General features: G+C 40.0%; 1 long non-coding RNA gene across 3 annotated transcripts in view; it reads left to right on the forward strand.

The window, feature by feature from the left end:
- Positions 1 to 26,663, forward strand: part of LOC140633643 (uncharacterized) — a 440,888-nt gene that overhangs the window by 262,544 nt on the left and 151,681 nt on the right. Inside the window, exon 1 of one of the 3 annotated variants that reach the window (XR_012031217.1) lies at positions 10,359 to 10,458. The exons of the other annotated variants lie outside the window; for them this stretch is intronic. This is a non-coding gene — a long non-coding RNA (uncharacterized lncRNA). Of the gene's footprint in view, positions 1 to 10,358; positions 10,459 to 26,663 lie in introns of those variants that run through there. 3 annotated transcript variants of the gene reach the window in all.

Genomic DNA, 26,663 nt, shown 5'->3' on the forward strand with positions numbered 1-26,663 from the left:
TTTGATAGTAATTGTGTTGAACTGTAGAACAAACAAGGAGAAACTGACACTTTTACTAGGTCAAAGTGTCTAACCCGTGAACACAGTATATTTCCCCAAGTATTTAGATCTTTGATCAACATATTGTGATTATCATCACGTAGATTCTGTATTTGTTTTGCTGGGTTTTTACCTAATAACTGAATTTTGTTTTCTTTGGAGCAGTTGTAAATGGTTTGTGTTTTTGACTTTGGTTTTCACTTTTTTGTTGCTAGTATATAGCAGTGTAGTTAATTTTTATATGTTCATCTCGTGTTCTGTGCCCTTGCCAAATTCACTTACTAGTTCCAAGATTTGTTTTGGTAGAGTCTTAGGAATTGTCTACACAGCCAATCATGTTGTCTGTGAGTGAAAACAACTTTATTTCTTCTTTGCCAATAGGTATGCTTTTAATTTATTTTTCTTGCCTTATTGCAGTGACTAGAACTTCCAGTAATATGTTAATAGGAGTGGTAAAAGCATATATCTTTGTCTTATTCCTGATCTCAGAGGGAAAGTGTTCAGAATTTTACCATTATCTTTGACGTTAGCAATAGGGTTTTTTGGTAGGTGCTTTTGTGATATTAAGGAAGTTCTTCTCTCTTCCTAGTACACTGAAAATCTTTATAATGAAAATGATTTTATTTTAATTTATTTTATTTTTAAGATTGTATTTATTTATTCATGAGATACACAGAGAGAGACAGAGACATAGGCAGAGGGAGAAGCAGGCTCCCTCTGGGGAGCCTGATGCAGGACTTGAACCCAGGATCTTGGGATCACAACCCGAGCCAAAGGCAGATCCTCAACCACTGAGCCACCCGGGTGCCCCTGAAAGGGTATTTAATTTTGTCAAATGCTTTTTATGAGTCAATTTATACAATCATATGACTTTACTTCTTTAGCCTATTAATGTGGTTGATGACAATGATTAATTTTTGAATATAAAACCTCTTTTGCAAACCTAGAATAAATCCCACTCTGCTGTGATATATTATTCTTTTTTATACTTTGCTGTATTTGAGTTCCTCAAATTTTGTTGAGATTTCTGCTCTGCTTTTAAGTGACCTTTGTTTAGCTTCTTAACTTCTTTTCCTGTGTACTTAAAGTTTGACTAATGCTGAAAGGCAGAAATCTCCCATGTGGAGAGCTTACATTATATTAGTTATCCGCCTGTAACCATAACCACTTTAGTTGGAAAATCACACAAGAAAGAAACCTTAACTTTTGTGTTTCTTTAGAGCACATAAAAAGAAGTTGATGTGGTTGGGAAGATAAAGTGATAGTTGTAGAAATATCTCATGTATAATTTTCCTCTTTATTTATAGGCAGAGTTTAAAGATTCAAATTTGAATCTATGTTGCCTTTGATATCATGGCATGCCCCCAAATAGTAGCCCAGAAAGCCTACTTATACATGAATTCATTTACGATGAACCTGGATTCCATGAAAAGCACCATTGTAAAAGTACCAAGTGTGAAGGTTCTTTAATAATTTCCTTTATTATGTAGCAGATGGAACTTTCCATTAGCTATTAGAATGAATATATGTACTATATGGTTTTCTTTGTCCAAATAAAGCCACTGAAACACATGGTCTGGTAGGGACATCAGAGGGGGAATACTCAGACTCAGTATTTCTGGAGAAGAGTTCTATAGGAGACAGACTTGATCTGAGCCATCTCACAAGAGTAGGCCTTTGATAGGATCCTTGTGGTCACTTTTAAGTGGGGTCAGGGCCCAGAAAAAAAAGGTCACATTTTATAATCTTCAACTAATTGTGCTGGTTTTGCTATAGCTGCTTATAATTCTGGGTCATAGGATTTAATGAGCCTTTATACATGAATAGTAATTCATTTATGCAAACAAAATATCTCTTTGGAGGCTGGATGATTTACTAGGCAATTATCTTAATTAGCCCAAGAAAATATAGGTTTTTGGGTGAATTGCTGGTCATTAAAGGAATCCTCTTACTGATTTAGAATTCATGGGAACATTTTGTCTTTAGGAGATCTGATAAAAAAAAAAAAGGAACCATATTTTTGCTTTTTATACAGCTGGACCTGTAACCATACAAAGAGGTAGACTTTTCAATGATAAATGTTCAATTGATTTGAGTAATATTCTGTTTGTCCTCTGGAAAACACTGCATCATCCCTAAGCAGAAGAGGAGAAAGGACTTTGGCTTCACTCCATTTTCCAGGATCATTTTCTTCAAAGACTGATTTCAGATGACTTTGAAAACTCTTTTCAAAGTGTTTCCTGGATATTCTCTTTAATGTTGGTTGAAGTACTGTTTGGACTATGCCTGACACTTTTGTACACTATCCACAATGCTTCTGTCATTTAATAAAATGTGTTCCAGGCTTATGTTCTTGAGATTCAATGTTTATTACATTTTTAATAGCATAAACAGATTTTCTTTGTTATTTAATGACTGTCAGAAGAAGACAATTAATCCAGAGGCAAAACAACAACCATGGATTAATTTAAAAATTTCCACGGTAAGTCAATGTCTGAGTTCCTATTTATGTTTTCTGCCTATCATCATCTTCTTCTGTAGACTAGAAAATGATGAAGTCAAACTTTCCATTTTACCAGTGGTAAAAACCATTGTCACTCTGGAGGGTCTCATTATGATGGGGGCACTTGAGCTTTCTGTACATTAAGCTCTCTTCAAAAATTCTTAATGAGGTTATTACTGGTATCTCATGATGAAATGACCATTTTTACCAGTGAAACTTTCTTCTTCTTTTTTTTTTTTTTCTAAACTTTCTTCTTGTTTCCAGGTTGAGTGGTCTTTCAGAGACTTGTGTGTGTGTGTATTAAAAATTTTATTTATTTATAAGAGACATAGAGAGAGGCAGAGACATAGGCAGAGGGAGAGGCAACTATGGGAGCCTGATGAGGGACTTGATCCCAGAATCCTGGGATCACGACCTGAGCCAAAGGCAGATGCTCAACCATTGAGCCACCCAGGTGCCCCGAGACTAATATTTATAAAGAAACCTCCATTAAAAGCATCTTACCAAAGGATTCATCTTACTTTCTTAAGAAGCCAAAAGTGTTTCTATTTTTTTTAAAGGTTCTGAGGTGTTTGATTATAAATATCTATCTTTAACTGTGAGCATGGTTCTCTGTGGAGTTGTGGTTGATACTTTTATTTCAATGACAAAGGCTGTCTGTCACCAATGGATATTTATTTAGCAGTTACTGCTATATATAGTCATTTTTTAAAAGATTTTTTAAAAATTTGAGAGAGAGAGCATGTGCAAGAGAGCAGGAACAGGGGGAGAAGGGAGGGAGAGGGAGAAGCAGACTCCCCGCTGAGCAGGGAGACTGACTCAGGGCTTGATTCCAGGACCCTGGGATCATGATCTGAGCTGAAGGCCGATTCTTAACCAACTGAGCCTCCCAGGTGCCCTGACAGTGATTGTTTTAAGTGCCAAGGAACATATGAGTACATTGCAGGCTATTGCATTGTATTCAGGATAATGTAGGTATTTTAGATAAGTAAACTCAGATTCATCCCTATATTGGAGATTAAATATTGTCAATCTCCTTTCTGAGCTCTATTCAAAAGACATATAGAAACAAGAATGTAATTAAAGATTAAAAAGTTAGGGGATCCCTGGGTAGCTCAGTGGTTTAGTGCCTGCCTTTGGCCCAGGGCGTGATCCTGGAGCCCTGGGATTGAATCCCACATCGGGCTCTCGGTGCATGGAGCCTGCTTCTCCCTCTGCCTGTGTCTCTGCCTCTCTCTCTCTCTCTCTCTCTCTCTCTCTGTGTGTGTCTCTCATGAATAAATAAATAAAATCTTTAAAAACAAAACAAAGCAAAAACAGAATTAAATTTACTTATGGATTAGGCAACTTCTCCAAAATCCTCAAAGTGAGAAGGCTTTTGGTAAAGCTGAACTATGGAGTGAAGTTATTTCTTGTCTGAAATCTAAGGGAGAGTTGAATTTTCATATCTAACAGTTATCTAGCCAGCAGAAAGGACTATGGCTTGTTCCACAAAATCTAATTACTTACAGAACCGGAAATAATCCACCTTTCCTTTTATGATGCTGTGGTCTTATCCATGGGTTAGCAGATCTCAGTAAATGTCAGACTTCTCTTGCTTCCACCAGTTAGATAAGTTCAGAAGAATGAGTGAGCAGGGGATGGGGGACCAGAAACATTAATCCCACTATACTACTCTTCACCCACACGTGAAAAGGAAGTCGTTTGCCTTCAGGGGAGTCAAGAGGGATGCTGTGGTTGTGTAAATGTGTCCTCCGGGTCTCTTATTGCAGGGAATGTAATTGAACAACTACTTCATCTGCTCTGCTTTGGAATTCATCATTATATTTGGTCCTAGGTTTCACATTCCAAAGGCTGTTCCTAGCCAGTGCTGACTGTGCTAGAGATACTAAAGCAGGCCCATTAAAATAAATAAATAAATAAATAAATAAATTTATTTATTTATTTGAGAGTGTATGCACATTCATGTGCAAGTGGGGGGAGGGGCAGAAGACAAGGGAGAGAGAGAATCTTAAGCAGACCCAGTGCTGAGTACAGAGCCTGATGTAGTGCTTGATCCCATGACATGTGAGATCATGACCTGAGTCAAAACCAAGAGTTGGTTGAGCCAAAACCAACTGAGCCACCCAGGTGCCCTAATGCAGGCTCATTTTTGAGAGATAATGTTGGTTCAAGGGGATTCCATGCCAGTCTTGCTGAACTTTCTTAGAACTGCACTGCACTCTAAGACTTTCCTTGCTATCTTCCTTCCTTTCTTCCTCCCCTCTTTCCTTCACAGGAATCAGGCCTGCATTGCTACTTTGATGCTCTCCCAGACTCTTCCACCTTCCCCTCCCCTGCTTTCTCTCACTGGCGTTACCCCAGTAACTGTCTTTCATCTGTAATTCTGTGTTATTTGTCTACTTCTTAGAGGACTTGGACAGATTCAAGGAGTAAAGTCCAGAAGCAATCCACTAACACCAGACATAAACACATACTGAAAGAATTTGGGGAAGTGCAATACTTTGTGAATTTACCCATATCAAAAGCTATTCCTCAGGACTAAGACAAAAACAGAATCTTCTACAATGATATTTTTCAGATTAATGGTGGTAAATAAAGGACCCTTTCAACTCCCCAATCTGTTGAAAACTGATAGTTTTGTAAAATATGAGAAAAATGGATATTAAAAACAGGAAATAAAAGACATAAAACAGAAGCTCCAATTTTTTATTATTAGAATAAACAGATACAAAATTCTTCTATTAAATTGTGATTACAGTTTTGAAATGCTTTTCATGGTGCACTGGTTATAGTTCTCAGCCTGGCCCAGACCCACGGACCACACTTTGAGTTATCCTGTAGTAGGGTACACAGAACTGAGTTATGTCTACCTGACACTGGCTCAAATGTAGAAAAGTTAAAGATTTAAACCATGAAGTTTCTGTTTCTTGAGGTTTTGGGGTTTCCATATGATAAAGGTCTGGTTTAAGTAAGTTAGTGAATTGACTGGTTTCATTGGAGGGAAACTCTCTAGTATGATGTGGGCTTAAGACGAAGGCTAGTGGTTTAGGTTTTGGTCACAAGGAAATATCTGGCTTGTGGTTTACCACAAGAGTATTTCTTAGTCTTTTAAGTTGGATCAGGGTAGATACATTGGAATCCCCACAGATTGTTAGCAATTTCAGAACCTGGGATGGGGAACCACTTTTTCCCTGACCCTGATTCTCCCGTTCCTACCTGGTTCCCTAGGTCCCTTCATTGGAGTTGGAAGCCTCGTAAATTTCTAATTCAGGGGACCCTGAGATTTGAAATAATGCCAAGTGAATCTATGGTAGCTTAGGAGAGCATACTCTTACCCTACTCCTGCTTTTACATTGATTATTGAAGTTTACTTAAGTGCTAAACAATTTATGCGAACATATAATTTTGCTTCTCTACCTTGTGGTTAACAAAGCTGTAATTAGAACCATATGGAAGCTTATTGATAATTTTAAAGCATTTAAGTGCCTTCACTGGGGCCTTGTCCTTGCAATGAAAGAAGCTGCTTTTGTTTCCTTTATGATATCATTATTTTAAGTGGACTTAGCATTTTGGAGCATGTTACATTTCATAGGGCTTTGAAGTCATTTTTATTCATTTTCATCCTCTGTGGAAGAGTAGAGTAATATGTACCAACTGTCATCTCCGGCTATATCAGTTAACAGGCTCAAGCACTCTAAACCCATCATATCATATTTGCCAAATGGGCAGAGCAAGAGAAATAAACATGAAAGGAATGGGGTGGGGAGCAGAAAGGATGGTTTGCAGTGGGGGTATTTGGCTAGAAAGAAAGAAAACTGGCATCAAACTGTTTCCCTGCTGTGGAAAGGGGCACAGACACAAGAGTGGCCAGTGCCTGCAATTTGCTTTCTATTTCTGATGTCCATAGGAGTGCACTTCTTCCTCAGCCCCCTGAAGAGTTGATGGCAGCCTGGAGCTTGTAACGGACAGGGCACCATCCTGGGAGTCAGAGAGCCCATCCCTACTGAAAAGCCATTTAGTAAGGCAAGCTCAATAGGCAATTTACAACCTGGACAGTCGGCATGTTTTGAAGCCCCTGAACTTTGGTAGACCTCACTCTCTGCATGCTCTTTTTCTGCAAATAAAGATTACACAGCTGGAGAATAACAACTTTTCCATCATGTACAAATAGCCAATGCTATTAAGCTGCAGGACAAAGTCTCTTTCTCTTATCATTTTGGTGGATGACCCTATAAAAATACATTAAGCCTAATAAAAAATAATGCATCCAGGCACCGCATCCTGAACATATGAATGAATATATTTAATTTGTGGCTTCTTCCTGTTAAGCTGTGATAGCAAGAGCTTGACTCGTTGTTAACCTTGTAGTCCTTCACTGAGGGTCTTTATCTGTATTTAGAAAAGAAATGGCCAAAAGAGAGCAGAATAATTTGCTGGTTTGTTAACTCAGAGCATGTGTTTCATATTTAATAGAGATAAATCTGTAGCCTGTGGCTCCCAGAAGATATCTACTTTCAAACAAAACTAGGGTTATTGAAATAGCACAGATAATAAACAGGTCATATCCCAAAAATGTTTGGTGTGAGTCATCCTTAGTGGAATATGAGCCAGTATCTTTTGTTTTCCCTAAAATTCAGTGTTTAAGAGACTAAACTGTGTCTGCTGTATGTCTGAGTGTACATATGCTTTCTACTCAAGTTTGATTTTCTCTTTTCTCCTATACTTACTGGGCTAGGTAGTTAAATATAAACACTGAACAGCATTTTACAATTAACTTATGGAAAATGATGGTAAGAATAACTGACAGGAAAGGTGTCTTTGAGAATTTTATTTCTAGTCTTCCCAAATTTCTGTATAGGGTGATCAGAAGTGTAGAAGAGATTATAGTGTGTGGCTGGAACCTGAATTTAAATTGGGCATAGGCAAAGTGTCTGCTTTAAAAATTTTTTTTCCCTTGTCTCTTCTTCCTCCTACCATTTTTTACTCTAAACTTGATCCCAGAGAATATGGAGCCTAGGTTATGTGTTGTTTAGAAATGATTTTGATTCACAGAAAATACATCTAGCCCAAGTAGGGAACATGCTTCATTTATGGCCCAGGCTCCATGCTCCATACAACCTGTCACACCCTTTTTTTTTTTTTTAAGATTTTATTTATTCATAGAGATACATCTAGAGAGAGGCAGAGATGCAGGCACCATGCAGGGAGCCCGACGTGGGACTCGATCCCGGGGTCTCCAGGATCACGCCCCTGGCTGCAGGCAGCGCCAAACCGCTGCGCCACCGGGGCTGCCGCTGTCACACCCTTTTTGCCTTACAGAGAAACCCCAAGATGAAGCCTTTGAACAATACAGAAGACACCCTTCCTACAAACTTTGCCTGATTCCATGCGGGGAATTCTGTGAGCTCCTGTTGACATTTCTGACCTTACGTTCATCCCACTGTAGAGCCTTGGAAAGTGGTTCTCAGCCTCCTTGCTTTTCTACTCTCAAAGGAACTACATCATGCCAATAGGGTGTGATTTGAAAAACAAGCAAGGCTCTGGGAACTGGTTAAACATGCATGTAAAAATCTCTCTATCAAGTCATTGAACAGTAAAATTAAATAGGACAAGCAAGCAGGTGGTAAATGAATAAAGACCAATATGAAAAATGATGTTTACATAAATAGCAGCCTAACTAATCCTTTGAAATAGGAATGTAAAGAATTAAAGATGTGCAAAAACTTCAAGTTCTAGTCATTTCAAGGGCTTCTAGCATTTTTTAACCCCCCTTCCCCCATCAGCATCTGTTAAAGTAGGAAAGAACAGAATAGTTTCCTTTCTCAAGGTGAGATTTAAAACTAGTCTTAGATCTTGCTCAGTGTTGGAATGCGTATTTTCCTTGACCCAGGACAGGAACTATAACTCTCAAAAAAAAAAAAAAAAAAAAAAAACCAAAAAAACCAAAAAACAGGTTGTTTTCTTGTAGCTTGTAGAACAAAAGTCGATCATGCCAAAACATCTCTGAAGAGATCCACTTCAGAAGACATTTTTGAAAGTGAACAGGAACTTCCTTGATGATATGAAAAGGAATGGGTCTGGCTTACCTACATGAAACAGATATGCGTGTCCCTCTCTTCTTATGTTGCCTGCTAACCCACAATTTTTTTTCAATTCTCAACACCATTCAGGTTTGTTACAAGTTCATTGCAAAACTTCTCCTTGTGTTGAGAAAGAAGTTTTTGTGCTCTGATACAATAAATGTTTGGTAGAGGTTAATTTGGAACCTAAAGTGATGGAAAGGATAGCATCAGAGTTAACAGATATTTTGGCACTCTCATTTTAAATTCTGTATTTGCAAGGAAACAATTCAGAAACCAGCTTGATTTTTGGGCAGGAGAGTGGGGTAGGGAGGAGGTAGATTTGTAGGCAAGAAAGGTCAATATTTGCCCTCTGTCAAGTGCACAAAGTATTCTAGGCCCTGGGGCACCTGGGTGGCACAGTTGGTTGTGTCTGACTCTTGGTTTTGGCTCAGGTCGTGACCTCAGGATAATGATCTCAGGGTCGTGAGATAAAGACCTGTGTCAGGCTCCATGATCAGTATAGAGTCTGCTTAAGACTCTCTCTCTCTCTCTCTCCCTCTGCCTCTCTCCCTCCCCTGTGTACTCTCTCTCTCTCTCTAAAATAAAGAAATAAATCTTAAAAAAAAAAAAAAAAGAAAGAGTTAAGTAGAGAGAGGACTAGCTCTTCACCAACCATTTACCTTTTTCCCTTAGCACACAAATGATCTTTCCCAGATTTCTTTGTAGTTAGCCACAACCATGTGGCCAGTTCTGCCAATGGGATGTGTGGGAATCATGTAAGCCACCTCCAGGCCTGGCGCATATGTTTCCTCAGATCTTTCACATATTCTCTCTTCCTTCATCTGCCAATGGGATACCAAAGATCCATGGGGAGACTCTGAGCCCCAAGAGGCTCAGGATCTGTGTCTGAGGTATAGCATTCTCTGAGTAAGGTTGGAACAATCAAGGACTGACCAAAGTCTTGTTTGGCTTTATTATTGTTTTTTAAATGGAGTTATAATTGACATTTAACATTATCTTAGTCTTCAGATGTACAACATATAGATCTGATGTCTGTATATGTCGCACCATGATTACCACAATAAGTCTACTCAACATCCACCCATTGTACATAGTTACAACATTCGTTCCAAAAGACCACCTCTGTGAAAAACAGAGGCATAAGAGGAAGCAAAATATATATAGATATATAATAATATATATAAAATTATTAAATATATAAATATATATATAAATATTATATATATGAGTTTCGTGCCCTACTCATCTAATCTACTTTATCTTAGGTTGCCTCTAGGGTCTTCATTTTTTATTTTTATTTTTTATTTTTTATTTTTTTTGGGTCTTCATTTTTTAACAAACATTCATTAAATACCAATGTGTCCCAGGCCTTGCTCTTAGGACTAGGGGTTCAGAAGTCAGACCAAGGAGGTCACGTGTGAGTGGGGAGAGAGAGCAACAAGAAAATGCATGATTGTGTCACGTTCCCACGAGGAAACTGGTATGGCATCCTGACTGCGGTAGTCCCATGGTGAAGAAGCTGTACAAACTCTAGCTCGACACAGCACTGGCATTCTGGAGCAGCGCTCTGGGATGGCGGGGGACAAAGGCTGCAGGCACCTGGAAAGCCCAGGCCCCTGTTGTTTAACCCCTGTAGTGAGATCTTCAGCATAGCCACATCTACACATGAAACCTTCTCCTCAATTGTGGGAGGCCCTCATTGGACTATTTTTGTTGCCTTTAGGGTTGTTAGCATAACTCACTTTTAATCGTGGTTGCAAGTGTACCTGCTGCTGTGAGTTGACTTCATGGACACCTCTGTGGAAAGCAGACTTGCTAAGTCACCATTGGGTAAGTATGATTGTGAGCTCTGTAGAGCAAAGACACAAAGCTATCCTCTGCAGACTCACCCCCATGTGGTCTCTGTGGCACTCTGGCTCCTGGCTGATGTTATCTTGTGGCTCGTTTTCAGAAGGGAAAAGCCAGGGGGAGACTTCCACCTGCCGGCTCCGCCACTGTCAGAATGGGGGGTGGGAGGTGACAGCTCCCCTAGCTCTGACTCACGGCCTGCAAAGAAACAGAGGTCTTCTCACTGACTGTTTTCCACACTTTTGGGGAATGGTGGGGTTCTGTTTTATTGCTCCCAGTGATGACATGAGTAGAAGTCTTTGCTATCCACAGATAGCAGTAAAATTAAGTAAACATAAAAGACTACTATGTAGAAATGAAAGGCATCTTCAAACAGTTTCTCCACTGAAAGGCCAAAGGGCTCAGGGGAGAAAGCTGTTCTCAGCTTGCCATGTGTCCAGGTGTCCAGGGATCTGGAATTCTTACATCAGGCCTTGTTTCTGGACTCTATCTCTTTTCCCAGGTTACAGTGTTCCGGGGAGCTATTGCCACATAACGAACCACTTTAAAACCTAGTGCGTCAGCACAAAAATTTGATATAATGTTTATGAATCGAATCAACTGGTTCTTGCTTAGAGGTCTCTTGTGTGGTTACATTCAGTTGTTAGCTAAGATTGAAGCCATCTTCAGAATAGGCTTTGTTGGGCTGAACGCCTAGATGGTTCCTCCGCTTCTGTGTCTGGTGCCTGGCCAGAGATGCCTGGGCAGTGGGGTTAGCTGCAACTGTCGACCTGAGTGCCTACATGTGCTCTCTCCAGCATCAGGGTTTCTGGGAAGGGGGAGCTTAGGCTTCTTACATGGCAGCTTGGGACTCCAAGCAGAAGCTGCAAAGTTTCTTTTGACCAAGTCTCAGAAGCCATGCAGCCCTGACTTCCTCGACATTCTATGAAGCGAGTCACAAGGCCAGGTTAGATTCCAGAGGTGGGGACTGTGCAAGGGAATGGGTACAGGAGGTGTAGTCCCCTGGGAGGAAGCTTTTGTAGTGTTTTGTATGAAATCCAAGAAGAGCTGAGGGATGATAAAATCCCCAAATCTTATTGTCAGTAAGCCGATGATGAGGATTGTTTAGTATGAAGTGCCCAGCCCTAATGGGACTGACCAAACTCTATCTGCCAAGGTCATGAACTTTACTGTCTCTGGTTTAGCCTCCACTTTCTGGGAAAGTGGACAGTTTACTCTGACTTGGAAAATTTTATCCATACTGTCTTGGGCAGATTTCTGAGCAACAACAAAAATCCACATTCGATCATTTTGTTTCTTCAAATACAGATGTAGTGAGAGAATCAGAATTTCTCACAGCTACACCACCTAATACAGATTTGGCTTCATTGGTTTGTCAGCCAACAAATATTAGGAAGGGCCTCACACATGGTGAATAGCCCCTCTGAGAGGTGCTTGGGAGAGAGAAAGGACTCCCAAGTGTGGTTTCTGTCCTTGAGAAACAGACCACTTTTGAAACAAGAACTCAAAAGTGAAGTTTTGTGCCTTAGAAGTAAGGTTGCAGCCTAAAATTTGGTTGAGAAAGCAAAGCATCGCATGTGGGGAATTATAAAGAACATAAGAAATTGCTAAATGGTGCAGTATAGTTTCTACAGGGTCTATGGCTTTCTAATCATTCTTTATCCTTTGAACTGTAGAACTTTAGGTTTGAGATTAGGGGTAAGCTTGTTGAATATTTTCTTCCCAGCATTGCTGTTTCTGGCACTTGAGATAAATTTGAGATTAAGTATTTGTCTTCTACATCTTCATATGTAATCCAGTCGAGTTTTGGTGTATAGCCAGTGTATACTAAAAAACTGATACCTAGAAGAAAATAATTTAATTAAAATAAGAATAATTAATATTAGAATGACTTAGTCCGTGTTGACAGTTGTTGATAGAGCACAACATGTTCTCTGCCCAAAGAGGAGGAGAGGTTGGAAATGCCCAGAATTGTTCATCAGTAACTGGACCAAAAGAGAATGAATCTCCTCCAGTACTGAGGACTAGTCTCTTGGGTCACAAAAATTAGTAAGAATTAGTTCTGCCTGGGAGTAAACAGTCACAGTTTACTGAAGAAAGCAACACATAAACAGATGATACTGTTACTATGGTAGAAGTGCTCTAAAGAGATATAAATGGAGAACCACTGACCACAAATGCTCACAGCAATATTGGAGCAGGTTCTTAAAGTCTCAGTGGTGTATTGCCTGCAAGGAAAGAAGTGTATTCCAGGCAGGAATGTTTAGGGGCATGGAATGGTGAAAGGACCCAGGATGTGCAAGGAATAACTTGAATCACAGCTCCCTACAGTGCAGGGTGTGTTTGTGGGGTGGGTCAGGTTTTGGGTGTAGGTGAGAGAACTGGTGGTAGAGGAAGCTGGAAAATAGGCAGGCATGAGGAAGGATTGGGGTGTTTGCCGTGGTCAGGGGTAGGGTTTGGATATTTGTGGGTTAGCTGGCATGTAGATAAAAAGAGGCCTGCAGAGTTTGACCAAGTCCAGCTGCTAAAAACTATGAGTAAGTCAGGATTTGGTAATTGAACTCAGATTGCTCTACATCTGGAAGATTGGTCTGGGCAGACAAAGGACAAGCAGGATGAACACCAGTAGTCAGAATTGAAAATGAGTCTAAGATTTGGGTAAACAGAGGCTCAAACAGCAGCCACAGAAATCTGTCAGCTTTTTCAGTCATGGGAGACTGGCCCTCAAGAGTAGGAATACCAGTCCTTGTAGGATAGGGCTACTTGGTGGGGACTTGATCAGTGGAACAATCCAAGAGTCTAGGTACTACGCATTCAAGATCCAATCCAGTTGATTATGTGGTAATCCATTATCCAGTGAGTCCCTGGCATAAAGCTTACTTATAATCCCTACATAGAGGGACTATCCCTGGGATATGCTTAAAGGCAAAACTTGGGGAAAGAACTACGAATCCTTTAGTGTCTAGAAGTATGTAAGACCATGGAAAAGCCCAAGTTTTCATAGATGTATCAGGTTCTCCAGAGAAGCAGAACCAATAGGATGTGTATTTATTTAGATGGACACTTATTTTAAGGAACTGGCTTCTGCCATCATGGTGGTTGGCACATCCAAAACGGTCAGACTGGGCATCCAGAGAGAGCCAGTGTTGCAGAGCAAGTCCACCTGTTGGCAGAAGTCCTTTTTGCTCAGGGGAGGTCTGTCTTTTGTTTTACTCAATTGACTGGGCTGAAGCCACTCTCATTATGGAGGGCAACCTGCTTTACTCAGCATCCACCAATTTAAATGTTTATTTCATCCCCAAACAACCTCATGGAAACCTCCAGCATAATGCTTGACCAAACATCTGGACTCCCTGGTCTGGCCTGGTAGACACAAAAAATTCACCATCACAACAGGTGAGATGTAAATGCCAGAGATCTAACACTTATGAATAAATTTTACAGACAGGTAATATAAATAGGAAATGAGAAAGGATTCATATCAAATTAATTTGCTAGAGTGCCCTTCATTCATCGTAAGCCAGTGTTTAAAAGAATAGGATTTTTAAAAAAAAGATTTTATTTATTTATTCATGAGAGACACAGAGAGGCAGAGACACAGGCAGAAGGAGAAGCAGGCTCCATGCAGGAAACCTGATATGGGACTCAATCCCGGGACCGGGATCATGTCCAGAGCCAAAGCAGATGCTCAACCACTGAGCCACCCAGGCGTACCAAGAATATGGATTTTATGTCTGCGTTTGTGTGTGTGTGTGTTAGTGAGAGTAGAGGGCATGTTTTATTTATGGGTCTTTCTTAAAAAAAATTATTTAAATTCAATTAATTGACATATAATGGATTACTGGTTTCAGAGGTAGAAGTCAGTGATTCATCAGTCTTATATAATGCCCAGTGCCCATTACATCACATGCCCTCCTAGTGTTCATTACCCAATATGGTTTTTATAAAACTATCCTGGAGATTTTTCTTTTTAGTTAACTGTATCTGTTGGATCTAGATGATTAAAGGGTGGTCAGTCAATTCATTTTAGCTATCTTTCATGATAATGTTTCCTCTGGTTGACTAATACAACAGTAAGTGTGACAGGAGTTATAGGTCAGCCTAACTGGTATGGAGATAGGGGCTGGAACCTTTCCACTGTAGTGTAGTCCATAGATCAGTAGCTTGAAATAGTTACAGATCCAGTTGCTTCACTTAAATCACCTGGAAGTTTGTAAGGAAGAAGAATCTTAAGGTTCTCCCAACTTGCAAATCAAGAACCCACATTTTAACAAGAACCCCATAATTCATACACACAATTAAAATAAATTAAAATGAAATGGCACAAAAACAGACATATAGATCAATGGAACAGAATAGAGAACCCACAAGTGGACCCTGAACTTTATGGTCAACTAATATTCGATAAAGGAGGAAAGACTATCCACTGGAAGAAAGACAGTCTCTTCAATAGATGGTGCTGGGAAAATTGGACATCCACATGCAGAAGAATGAAACTAGATCACTCTCTTTCACCACACACAAAGATAAACTCAAAATGGATGAAAGATCTAAATGTGAGACAAGAGTCCATCAAAATCCTAGAGAACACAGGCAATACCCTTTTTGAACTCAGCCACAGTAACTTCTTGCAAGATTCATCCACGAATGCAAAAGAAACAAAAGCAAAAATGAACTATTGGGACTTCATCAAGATAAGAAGCATTTTCACAGCAAAGGATACAGTCAACAAAACTAAAAGACAACCTACAGAATGGGAGAAGATATTTGCAAATGACATATCAGATAAAGGGCTAGTTTCCAAGATCTATAAAGAACTTATTAAACTCAACACCAAAGAAACCAACAATCCAATCATGAAATGGGCAAAAGACATGAAGAGAAATCTCACAGAGGAAGACATAGACATGGCCAACATGCACATGAGAAAGTGCTCTGCATCACTTGCCATCAGAGAAATACAAATCAAAACCACAATGAGATACCACCTCACACCAGTGAGAATGGGGCAAATTAACAAGGCAGGAAACCACAAATGTTGGAGAGGATGCGGAGAAAAGGGAACCCTCTTACACTGTTGGTGGGAATGTGAACTGGTGCAGCCACTCTGGAAAACTGTGTGGAGGTTCCTCAAAGAGTTAAAAATAGACCTGCCCTACGACCCAGCAATTGCACTGTTGGGGATTTACCCCAAAGATTCAGATGCAATGAAACGCAGGGACACCTGCACCCCGATGTTTATAGCAGCAATGGCCACAATAGCCAAGCTGTGGAAGGAGCCTCGGTGTCCATCGAAAGATGAATGGATAAAGAAGCTGTGGTTTATGTATACAATGGAATATTCCTCAGCCATTAGAAACGACAAATACCCACCATTTGCTTCAACGTGGATGGAACTGGAGAGTATTATGCTGAGTGGAGTAAGTCAATTGGAGAAGGACAAACATTGTATGTTCTCATTCATGTGGAGAATATAAATAATAGTGAAAGGGAATATAAGGGAAGGGAGAAGAAATGTGTGGGAAATATCAGAAAGGGAGACAGAACATAAAGACCCCTAACTCTGGGAAACAAACTAGGGGTGATGGAAGGGGAGGAGGGCGGGGGGTGGTGGTGAATGGGTGACGGGCACTGAGGGGGGCACTTGACGGGATGAGCACTGGGTGTTATTCTGTATGTTGGTAAATTGAACACCAATAAAAAATAAATTTATTATTTAAAAAATAATAAAAAATAAAGGGTTAAAAAATGAAATGAAATGAAATGAAATTAAATGAAATTAAATTAAATTAAATTAAATTATATACTAGCTTAGAATACCAACTGGGTGCATTACTCAAATAACCAGCTCTTTGAAGCATCTTCTTTACTCATAGAAAATGTAGAAAATACTGTATTACAATTCCATTTTATTATTTTGTTTAGAGATTTTATTTATTTACTTGAGAGAGATAGAGAGTGCTTGAGCAGGGAAGAGGGGCAGATTGGCAGAGGGAGAAGCAGACTCCCTACTGAGCAGGGAGTCCCATGCAGGGCTTGATCCCAGGACCCTGAGATCATGACCTGAACTGTAGGCAGACATTACCTGACTGAGCCACCCAGGCACCTTATAACTCCATTTTAAACATCACTGTATGAATCCTATCAATATATAAAACTTCTATTGACAAAGCCAGCTTATGATGGAAGGCTCTTGAATCCAGATTTAATTTTTTTTTCTTTTCTTTTAGAGAGAAAGAGAGTGCATGTGAGCAGGGAGGAGGGCAGAGGGAAGGAGAGAGAGTGAAAATCTCAAGCAGGCTCCATGCCTCATAATCCCGAGATCTAGACCTGCAATGAAATCAAGAGTCAGATGCTTAACCGACTGAGCCACCCAGGCCCCCTGAATCTGGATTATTTTAATGATTATTTTGCATCATGCATTCCAGCCTTTGCTATATATAAACTGTGTTTTATCCTTAAGCTATTGTACATAGATCTCTTGAAAAGCATTGATTCACATGTTAGGCCCTACTTCACATCACTCCAAAGCTTACATGTAGCCTACAGGACAAATTCAGAATTTCTCAGCCCAGTATACAAGGCCTTTTGTAATGTAAGCTCTCCTCAGCTTCTCTACCACATCTTCTATCATTTAAAAAAATATTTCATTATTGTTTGCCTAAGTGAGTACCATATTCACTTTGCCCCCACCCTAGTCTACTCAGCCATTCTTCTCTCTTCCTAAGCTCTCCTTACTCTGTTCTCATTACCTCTGCTGTGTCTCTAACACTCAGATCAAGATCCTTTCATTTTATGAATAGTTGCTGTATCTACCCACAGGATTTAGGACCTTGAAGACAAGGACTGAGTCGTTCTTTTTCTCCTTTTTCTTTGCCTAATGCTCTGTGCACGATCTGGGCTTAATAAACATTGGTTCATAGTGCAGTTTGGCCTATGAAAGAGCAGTGTCCTCCAACCCCACATGAATCACATTATAAGGAAACCCTGAACATAATATTTTAGTGGAAATATTTTGCATGGCATAAACATTATCTAAATGATTGGTAATAACCAACTAACAAAACTTTTCAGGTTAAACATTTTTAAAAGTCATTTTGTATATTTTCTGTTAGGTTTTAATTCACTTCTCATTTTTATTGGTTGAAAGGAGAAGTGAAAGTGTAAGACAAATGTAATTTAAAGGCATACAGTAAGTTATAAAGACTTTCCTTAGAGGGTTTTCCTCCAAAAATTTACTTTGTTTTTCTTTTGATGTCTTTGATTTCCCTATTCCTTTTCTGTCCTGTATCCCTGACTATTTTGTCTCTGACTAGTGACAAAAAATCCACTTTCTGTGAATTTCAGATCACCACACATTTTCCTAATGGGTCAAAGCCTAAAGTCTTCAAGATATGATTTTGTGATAGTTTTCTGAGGAGAAAAGTTCTCTAGTTAAGCCGACTCATTAAAAGGGCTTCTTGGATCAGTTATGTACATAAGACCTTCTTTAGTTTCAATGACTGAAACCAGATTATATGATACATTTGGATTCCAGAAAGCCCTCTAAAAATCATGAACTCCATTGTAATTATAAAAATACTTGGAGATCACCAAGTGAACTCCAAATGTACTCTGTTTGCTGTTTTTTTCTGTACCAATAGATTTAAGAAATGTATTTGAATCTCTCAAAGGGCATAATATCCTAACACCAAATTGTAGAGAATGCTACATCAAAATAAAAAAAGAAAACATTAGTGTATTACATATCCTTAAAGATGACTCTAGAATAGCCTTGTCTTAAAAAAATGGTATATATATATATACACACAATGGAATATTACTCAGTCATTAGAAATTACAAATACACACCATTTGCTTCGATGTGGTTGGAACTGGAGAGTATTATGCTGAGTGAAGTAAGTCAATCGGAGAAGGACAAACATTATATGGTGTCACTCATATGGAGAATATAAAAAAATAGTGAAAGGGATTATAGGGGAAAGGAGAGAAAATGAGTGGGAAAAATCAGAGAGGGTGATGACAAACCATGAGAGACTCCTAACTCTGGGAACCGAACAAGGGGTAGTGGAAGGGGAGGTGGGCGGGGGAAGGGGTGGCTGGGTGACGGGCACTGAGGGGGGCACTTGATGAACACTGGGTATTATACTATATGTCGGCAAATCGAACTCCAATAAAAAAAATATACAAAAATGATAGTGTTCTAGATTACATTTCCCGTTGCCTGTCTCTGGGCCCTTATTCTCCCCCCCCCCCCACTGTCATTACTGTCCTTCACTTTCCCTCTTAAATCTGAGTTGCAAGTCTGATCCTACTCCTCCACTGTCATTACTGTCCTTCACTTTCCCTCTTAAATCTGAGTTGCAAGTCTGATCCTACTCCTCCCTTGGGCTAATGTCTAGATTTAGCTGTCCTGGTTCTCCCCTTCAACAATCTTTATCCAAGTCAGTGGTTCTCAAGACTATATTTACCACCCAGGGTGCTTCAAGAACAGGAAAGCAACAACAAACAACAGATGCATGGGTTCCACCAAAACAATTAAATCTGATGTCCTGGGCTCCAAATTTATTGAAATCTTTCCAGGTTAGCTAATGCACATGCAGGGTTAAGAACTTCTGAAGCTAAAATTTTCTTTTCCTATAGAATCCACATGTCTATCTCTTCCTCCAGGAAGTTTTTCTTGGGCTTCCCAAGACCAGGTTGGGGCTATCCATTTATATGTTATTATGGTATCTTATTTTTTATGGTGCAATGAATTGTATCATTCAAAACATACCAACTGATGACAGCTATGTACATGCCCAATGCTAAGTGCCCCAGTAACTTTCATGAAAAAACAAAGCCAGTCTGTTTTCATGAAGTTTGGTGTCCAGTGGTAATCCAAATTATAAATTGTGACAAGGGGTATGAAGTGAAAGGAAGAGATGCTATGAAGGAGTAGGTAGGGGCAAGGGTAAAGAAGACATTTCTGAAGAAGTGACATTTAAATTGATACCTAAAGAATGAATGGAAATTAGACAGGCTTTAAGTGGTGGGGAGAAAATATTCTAGACTTAAAATAGAGCGTTTGAAAGGGTCCTAGAATGGCACACGTGCAGAGCTAATTTGAAAGTCTGTAACTGGTTATGGGAGGAGAGAATGATATGAAATGAGGCTCTAGAGGAGGCAGAAACAAGTTCATGTGGGGTCTCGAGTTTTATCTTAAGTGCAATGGAAAACCAGCAAAATATATTTTAAGAAGAGCAGAATAAACATGTTAATACTTTAAAATAAAAGTTAATATAAAAATACATTCCAAAATAGTCCTGTCTTTTATATTGAACGTGAATTGGAGTGGAACAAAAGCTGATAGGAGGAAAGCCGAATAAAGGCTTAATGTTGGGACGCCTGGGTGGCTCAGTGGTTGAGCGTCTGCCTTTGGCTCAGGGCGTGAACCCGGAGTTCCGGGATCGAGTCCTACATCAGGCTCCTGCAAGAAGCCTGCTTCTCCCTCTGCCTATCTCTGCCTTCTCTCTGTGTCTCTCATGAATAAATAAAATATTTTTTAAAATAAAGGCTTAATATAGTAGTCTCAGAAAGAGGGAATGGTGGCCCACCAAGGAGCCAGCAGTACAAATGGAAAGGAGTGGGAATATTTGAAATGCGTTTTGTAGAAAGAATCAGCAGGACTTATAACAGGTTTTGTATGTGCTGGCTAATGGAGAGAGAAAGGTCATAGGCTCTTAGATTTCTGGGTGAGGAACAAGATAAGTACAGTTATTTCCTGAAAAAGAGGAGAAGTAGAAGAGGAACAATGTTATTGAAAAAAATAAACCCAACAATTGATTGTTGAAAATTGTATTTCTGGGAAGCATGTGAGATGTGCATGTGAACATTTCAAGCAAGTATGTGGGTCTGGAACTCAGAAGAGAGAATTTAGGCCAGGAGTTATTGGTATATTTTACTGAATAGTAATTGCATATTTAGCTGTCTGCCCCTGTTCTCTCCTCCCACTGGACTAATCATTATTTGAAGACGAAGGTTGCGTTTGCAGCAATAACGAGTGTCCTCTTTGAATTATTAGTCGAGTACATTAGTGAGTATCCATAGCAATATGAATGAGGAATATTTATTGAGCATTTGCACTGTGTTAGGCATTATTTCAGCACTCCACAGATGTTTCATTTCATCCTCTCTACAACCTTGGGTGACATGAACCCTTGTTAACTCCATAGTGTAGTTGAGAAAATTGGGGCAGAGTTTTCCTAATGTTCCTAGGCTCTCACAGCTGGTCTGTGAAAGAGCTGTGATTCCAAGCCTTCAGAGTCTTTAGTCTTAGAGCCCCTGTCTGTGCTTTCTATTGTATTCGAAACCGCGGTGGACACCACATAGATGCACATTGAATGGAGAGTTTTAAAATGCCTTGATGAGATGGTATTGGCAGGGATAAGCCCCTGAAGTCTTGACAGAGGCAGTTACTTGCAGGGCATGTATTGCATTTTCTATTTCTCACCCTTTCTGAAGTTTCCATGATCCTCCAGCTTCCTGCCATTTCTAAAGGGCCGCAGGGACCACATAGAGTACTGTCTTCTGTCATTATTTGCTTATATATTTATTTTGCTCTGTAGCATTCAGCAGCCTAGAATATGAAGAGTAATTTTTTATAAATTGCATTAGTAGAAAATTCTAATAATTTTATGAAGGTAAATAACTGGTCTTTTATTTATTTTTTAAAAGATTTATTTATTTATTCTTGAGAGACATAGAGAGAGAGGCAGAAGCAGGCAGGCTCCCTGCGGGATCCTGATGCAGGACTTGATCCCAGAACTCCAGGATCACACCCTGAGCCGAAGGTAGACGCTCAACTGCTGAGCCACCCAGCATCCCAATAACTGATCTTTTAGATGCAGTTTTGGAGATTGAAATGTGGGCAAATAAATCCACATTGGGTTACTTTTCATATATTTTATTCTTTATTAGAAAAATTCACAAACAAATCAACATGGGTTAAGTCTGTCTACTTGCTTCAATAGATAGTACTTGAAGGATGTTTCTATGAGTCTTAAGGAAGCTGGAGAAATAAAATTACTTTGCTCTGAGCTCATACAGGTAATAAGAGGTTTTGGACAATTGGATTATCAGCTAAAAGTCTGAATGTGCCAGTTATTTTAAATCTGCCTTTCCAGATCCACTTGCCACTGTTTTCCATCCTGCTCTGTGTCCCAGTGAGGCTGGAATCTAAGGTGAAGCCTTTTTGCCCTCCACCTTTCTTTTCTTTTCTTTTTTTAAAAGATTTTATTTATTTATTCATGAAAGACAGAGAGAGAGAGAGAGAGAGAGGCAGAGACACAGGCAGAGGAAGAAGCAGATTTCCCACAGGGAGCCCGATTCAGGACTCAATCTCAGGACCCTGGGATAATGACCTGAGCGAAAGGCAGACGCTCAACCACTGAGCCACCCAGGCATCCCTGCCCTCCACCTTTCTTTTGGGACTGGCCAGGGGGAGAAACTAGCAGGAAATTGGAGGCTAAGAGGAGAGAGGTTGTGGTCCTTCTGCTAGGCCACTGGCTGGTGGTGGCTGTGTTCTTCACCAAATATCACAGCTCCTGTAGTAGCCCTGTCCTATAGTTATAGATCTCTCCGGGCTCTAGTAACCAGTCCATCCCTTGCCACTTCAGGCCTAGAGGTAGTGATGGTTCACTACTGTTGTTAACTCTAGTTGCTGCAGCATCTTGTCTGTGAGGACAGAATGATGTCCCATCTATAGCTAACACTCCAACACTGAGGACCTCATTCCACTCACTGCTCAGGCAATTGTCCTTATTCAAAGGCAGACATCTTGGACAAGTTCCCCAGGGCAGAAGCCAGCATCCAATGACAGTTCTACTCCAAGATGTAAAGACCTAAACCTCTAGCCTAAAAAGACTAGAGGGGCCTTTTGAGGGGCAACACCAATTCTAGAGCTCCCCATGGGATGGGTCAAAGCCTTTGTTGTGATTACATTAGGGTTCAGCTCCTGCTTCTGGACAGTCTTGCTTCCTTACCCTCAGAGGTGGTGATCCCAAGGGCTTACCTGCTAAACTTCTACAAGAAAGTCTCCATCTCGGACTCAATTTCCCCCAAGACACTACCCACTCATTTAGTAAGAGTCTTTTCACTAAACCTTTTTGAGTCACAAACTTTGAGTGTGCTATTTGTTTCCTGAGATATACTTGTTTCAAATCAGAGCATCCGATAAAATCTTAATTTGTTCCATCTACAACTTGCTTTCAGCAAAATTTGCAAATGCAATGTGAAGGAATTAGTATTCTGGATTAATCTGGACCATTAACCGGATCAAGGAAAAATTAATAAAACAAATGAGAGAGAAACCTGGAGTAATGTCCTAGCCATCTTAAAGCTTACACCAATGTTTATATCAATATATGAATAATGAAATTTTTACCAATAATTAAAAGAAAACTAAAGGCTGGATTTTTGGAAACAATTTTTAAACATGAACATTGTTCTGCACACAGTCATAGGCTCTAAAATGGAGTGATTCGTAGGAGAACTGACAAGCAATTAAAAACAAAATTCTTGTAATATAATTATAAACCATCCTGATGCAGAAGTTAGAACAATGTCTAGTATGTAATATATACTCAGCAAATACTGAAAGAATATATAAATAAAATCCATGCATCTTTACGTGGAGCTCTCTGATGAACTCAAATAAAATAAATTTTTGAAAGCGTGGAAAGAAGAGCAGCCAACAAGAGTGATATGAAAGATTGGCAGTGACCAAGGGCTTAGGACAGATGAGGTAATGACACAAGAAGAGGAAGTGAAAGAATTACACATCTTTTTTGGTTTGTTTTTAACAAAATAATCTTTAACCTAGAGAGGGGTGTGTAGAGGTGTTTAATTTGTGAAGTAGAGTCTGGTATAGTCAGATAATTAAATTAAAAAGCATAATTTACATGCTTTCAGTAAATTCACCTTTTCAACTGGGACAAATTGCACCTGAGCCCGAACTTCCAGCCTTGTGTGAAGATTGTGGAATGGCCTTCACAGGGATGTTTGAAGGGAGTCCTTCACTGGGCAGCAAGTTGGATAAGTAATCCATGATATCTCATCTACTGCTTTAGCTCTGTCATCCGAAATGTTTTCTACCAACTTGGGTGAGAGATATTATTCACTTAGAAAGCATTCTTTTTGGGGTGCCTGGGTGGTGTGGTGAGTTAAGTGTCCCGCTCTTGGTTTGGGCTCAGGGCCGTGGCAAGCCCCGAGTTGGGTTCTGCAAGCAGTGCCAAGTCTGCTTGGGAATCTCCCTCTCCCTCTCTCTCCCTCTGTCCCTTCACTCATGCTTGTCTCTCTCTCTCTCAAATGAACAAGTAAATCTTAAAAAAAAAGAAAGCATTCCCTTCTTAAGAGATAACTCAGAAGGTCATACTACTTGCATCAGGGAAAGCTTAGGTAAGGGGTCTTGGGAAGAGGTTGAAGAAAAATGACAGTAAAACTCAGAAGAGTAGCTATGTGTTTTACCATTGTTATTGTTCTTGTCAAAGATTTAGGTTGAAAACTCTAAAGCATTTTATTTATTAAGGTGACTATTTAGAAAAATTAAATAATCCCTAATTTATTATTAGGAATCCCCCTAATTCCAGAATTAGGGATAGGAGTGTCTGAGACTGAGTCATAATGATTCAAATATTTGGTCTAAATAATAATAATAATAATAGTAATAGCAACAATAAATTCTCCACATTTGCTTATGTAAAACTAAGCAAAATTTAGGTTTTGGTTCAATTATCTGGATTGAGTCAATGGTGAGTGCAGTATAATCTTTAGTAGGAAAATAAATCAGGAAAAAATTTTTGTCAAATAATTGTGAAAGATTACTGGTGATAAAACAGTTGATTAAATTTTTTCACACTTGAACTGGTTGTGACACCAATCCAGAAATTGTTTTGGTTCTGTGTAATGACCAGCTGTTTTCCATGATCTCCTGGGAACACAAGGAGAGTGAGCATCAGTTGCAGAAGGCAATTTTCCAGCCGGTAGAGGCAAAATTCTGAGATCTAGATTATGTTACTAAGTGTGTTTGCAAACTCTTTCCCTGTGTGCATTAGAAAACAGACAAATGTCTGTCCTGAACGGCATAATTGCTGTGCTGTTCTGCACTCAGTGGGGTCTGAGCTCAGAGATACAACATGATGACTTTATCATTGGAAGAATAGAAAATCAGCATTCTTGCGCCTTGAGAAGAAAAAAGGAGCCACTTAGAGACCAAGTGTCTTGCCTAAGATGAGAGGTAGTGTGGAAGTGAATTCCTGCCTTCCTCAAGGCAGGACACGTAGCATATAATGCTTCCTATTTTAGAGATCTAATAATCAGTGTTTGCATATGGCGCCCTTATTCCTTGTCTGTATCTATTACGGACTGTTCATCATTTGAGGTAAATGGAAGTTGTTCTTTTTTTATAAGGTATCAGAATGACCTTGATCATTCCAGACAGACATTTCCAAGGTATTTTTAAGGGCCACCCGGGGAAGGAGACTGTGACTTTTGCCAGTCTGCTGACCTCTGCATGACCCACCCTGGAACCGCCTGGAAAGGCCCTGCTGTGTTACTGCTCCTGGAGTTCAGCTGGTGACTCATCAGGGGCCAGGCGAACTTGAGTAATTCCAAGTTGCAAAAGGCAATGAATGAATGTGGAGCTCTGTTTTCCTTTTAGCCTGTTCTAGTCAGTTTTTACAGAGCAGAATGGCACCCATTCTCTGGCCACATTTTTGCTTTACATGACTCCCCAAAAATGATGTGTCACTGAGGATAAAAGGTGTTTAATCTCCGTATTTACCTTGTGAAAGAACACATAACACATAAGCGGGAAGGGAACTGTTTATGCACACACACACAAGTGTATACATGGCATATTCTATCATTCTGATAGCTTATAGTGACTTGTCCATATTGTCCTGGAATCTAATAAATGGTCTTTGTAACCAGGTTCTCTGTCTAAAGAGATAGGAAACGTCTTGGTGAAAGGAAAACAAACAAACAAAAGAAGCCACAGCAACATATCAGCTTCTGATATGGAACATTGTCACAAAGGCAGACCCACTGACTTCCCTGCTTCCTCAAGTCCAGCCAGCAGGGCAGTGCCACACATCCTCCTTGCCAGCAGCTGTGGGAATAATTTGAATCTAGCACATACTTTGAGCAGTGGAACGAGGTTCTGATGCCCTCTTCAGTGGCAGTCTTCCAGTATTTCCTAGCCATGCCAGTGTCCTAAACAAAGAAAGAGTTGGAGCCCCTGGGTCTTGAACTACAGATCTGTCTTCTCTTTATCAGATCACCTGCTCATTATCAGAGTAGCTGCAAGTCAGGGGGTGAGGGGTGGGGAACAGGGGGGAATGGGTGGTGAGTGGCTCTGTGTGCACGGAGAGGAGAAGGTGGAAGAAGGCGGGCCCCACACTCTGGGGTCTTTCCTGGCTGACACCTACTCCTGTGCAACAAGTGCCCTTTCAGGTACAAGTAGTAAGTTTTCTCCTGCTTAAGTAACAGGTGATGGAGATTTTTATCTTTGCTTTTGCCAGTGAAGCCACATGGTTTAAAGAATAGGGATTAAGTTGAGCACAAAACCTAGAGCTAGAAATCCTCTGTAGCTATATCATGGACAGTGGAGTAAATTTCCCATAGGACCGAGAGGCCTGGCTCTAATTTGTTCCCTGTTGTAAGGCTTTGGGCTCACAAAGATTGTGAGAAGTGTTTGGGGACCAGGTAAAGGGGGAAATTTATGAGCCATCTTTGCTCAGGCTTTCCCTTCTGTGTCCTCCGAGAGGTCAGGTGTGGAAATAGAGGCCAGGTGTCTAGTAGGTAAGATCTGGACTCCTAGCCAGATCGCACTCCCAAATCCTACCCTTGGTACTCAGCCAGAGGTATACTTTAAAGAGCAGTCATTCTCCTTAAAGTCCTTTGTCTAAATAAATCTAAACCAGGGACTTCACTCTACAGACACTTTGTTCTCTGCTTTGGCAAATTGGGATAATATTGTCTCCCTATTCTGCGACAGAAAGTTCTGGGCTACCAAAAATAACCTTCACTGGCAATTCCAGGGGCTTTAAACTGTTTGGAGTAGGGTATTACACCAAATTCATTTGGAAGAGGAATTCTTCCTACAGTCCAGAAAGTCAAGTAAATGCATTTTCTTCATCATATTCCTT

The sequence above is a fragment of the Canis lupus genome, chromosome 5 (assembly GCF_048164855.1).
Source record: "Canis lupus baileyi chromosome 5, mCanLup2.hap1, whole genome shotgun sequence".
NCBI lineage: Eukaryota > Metazoa > Chordata > Mammalia > Carnivora > Canidae > Canis > Canis lupus.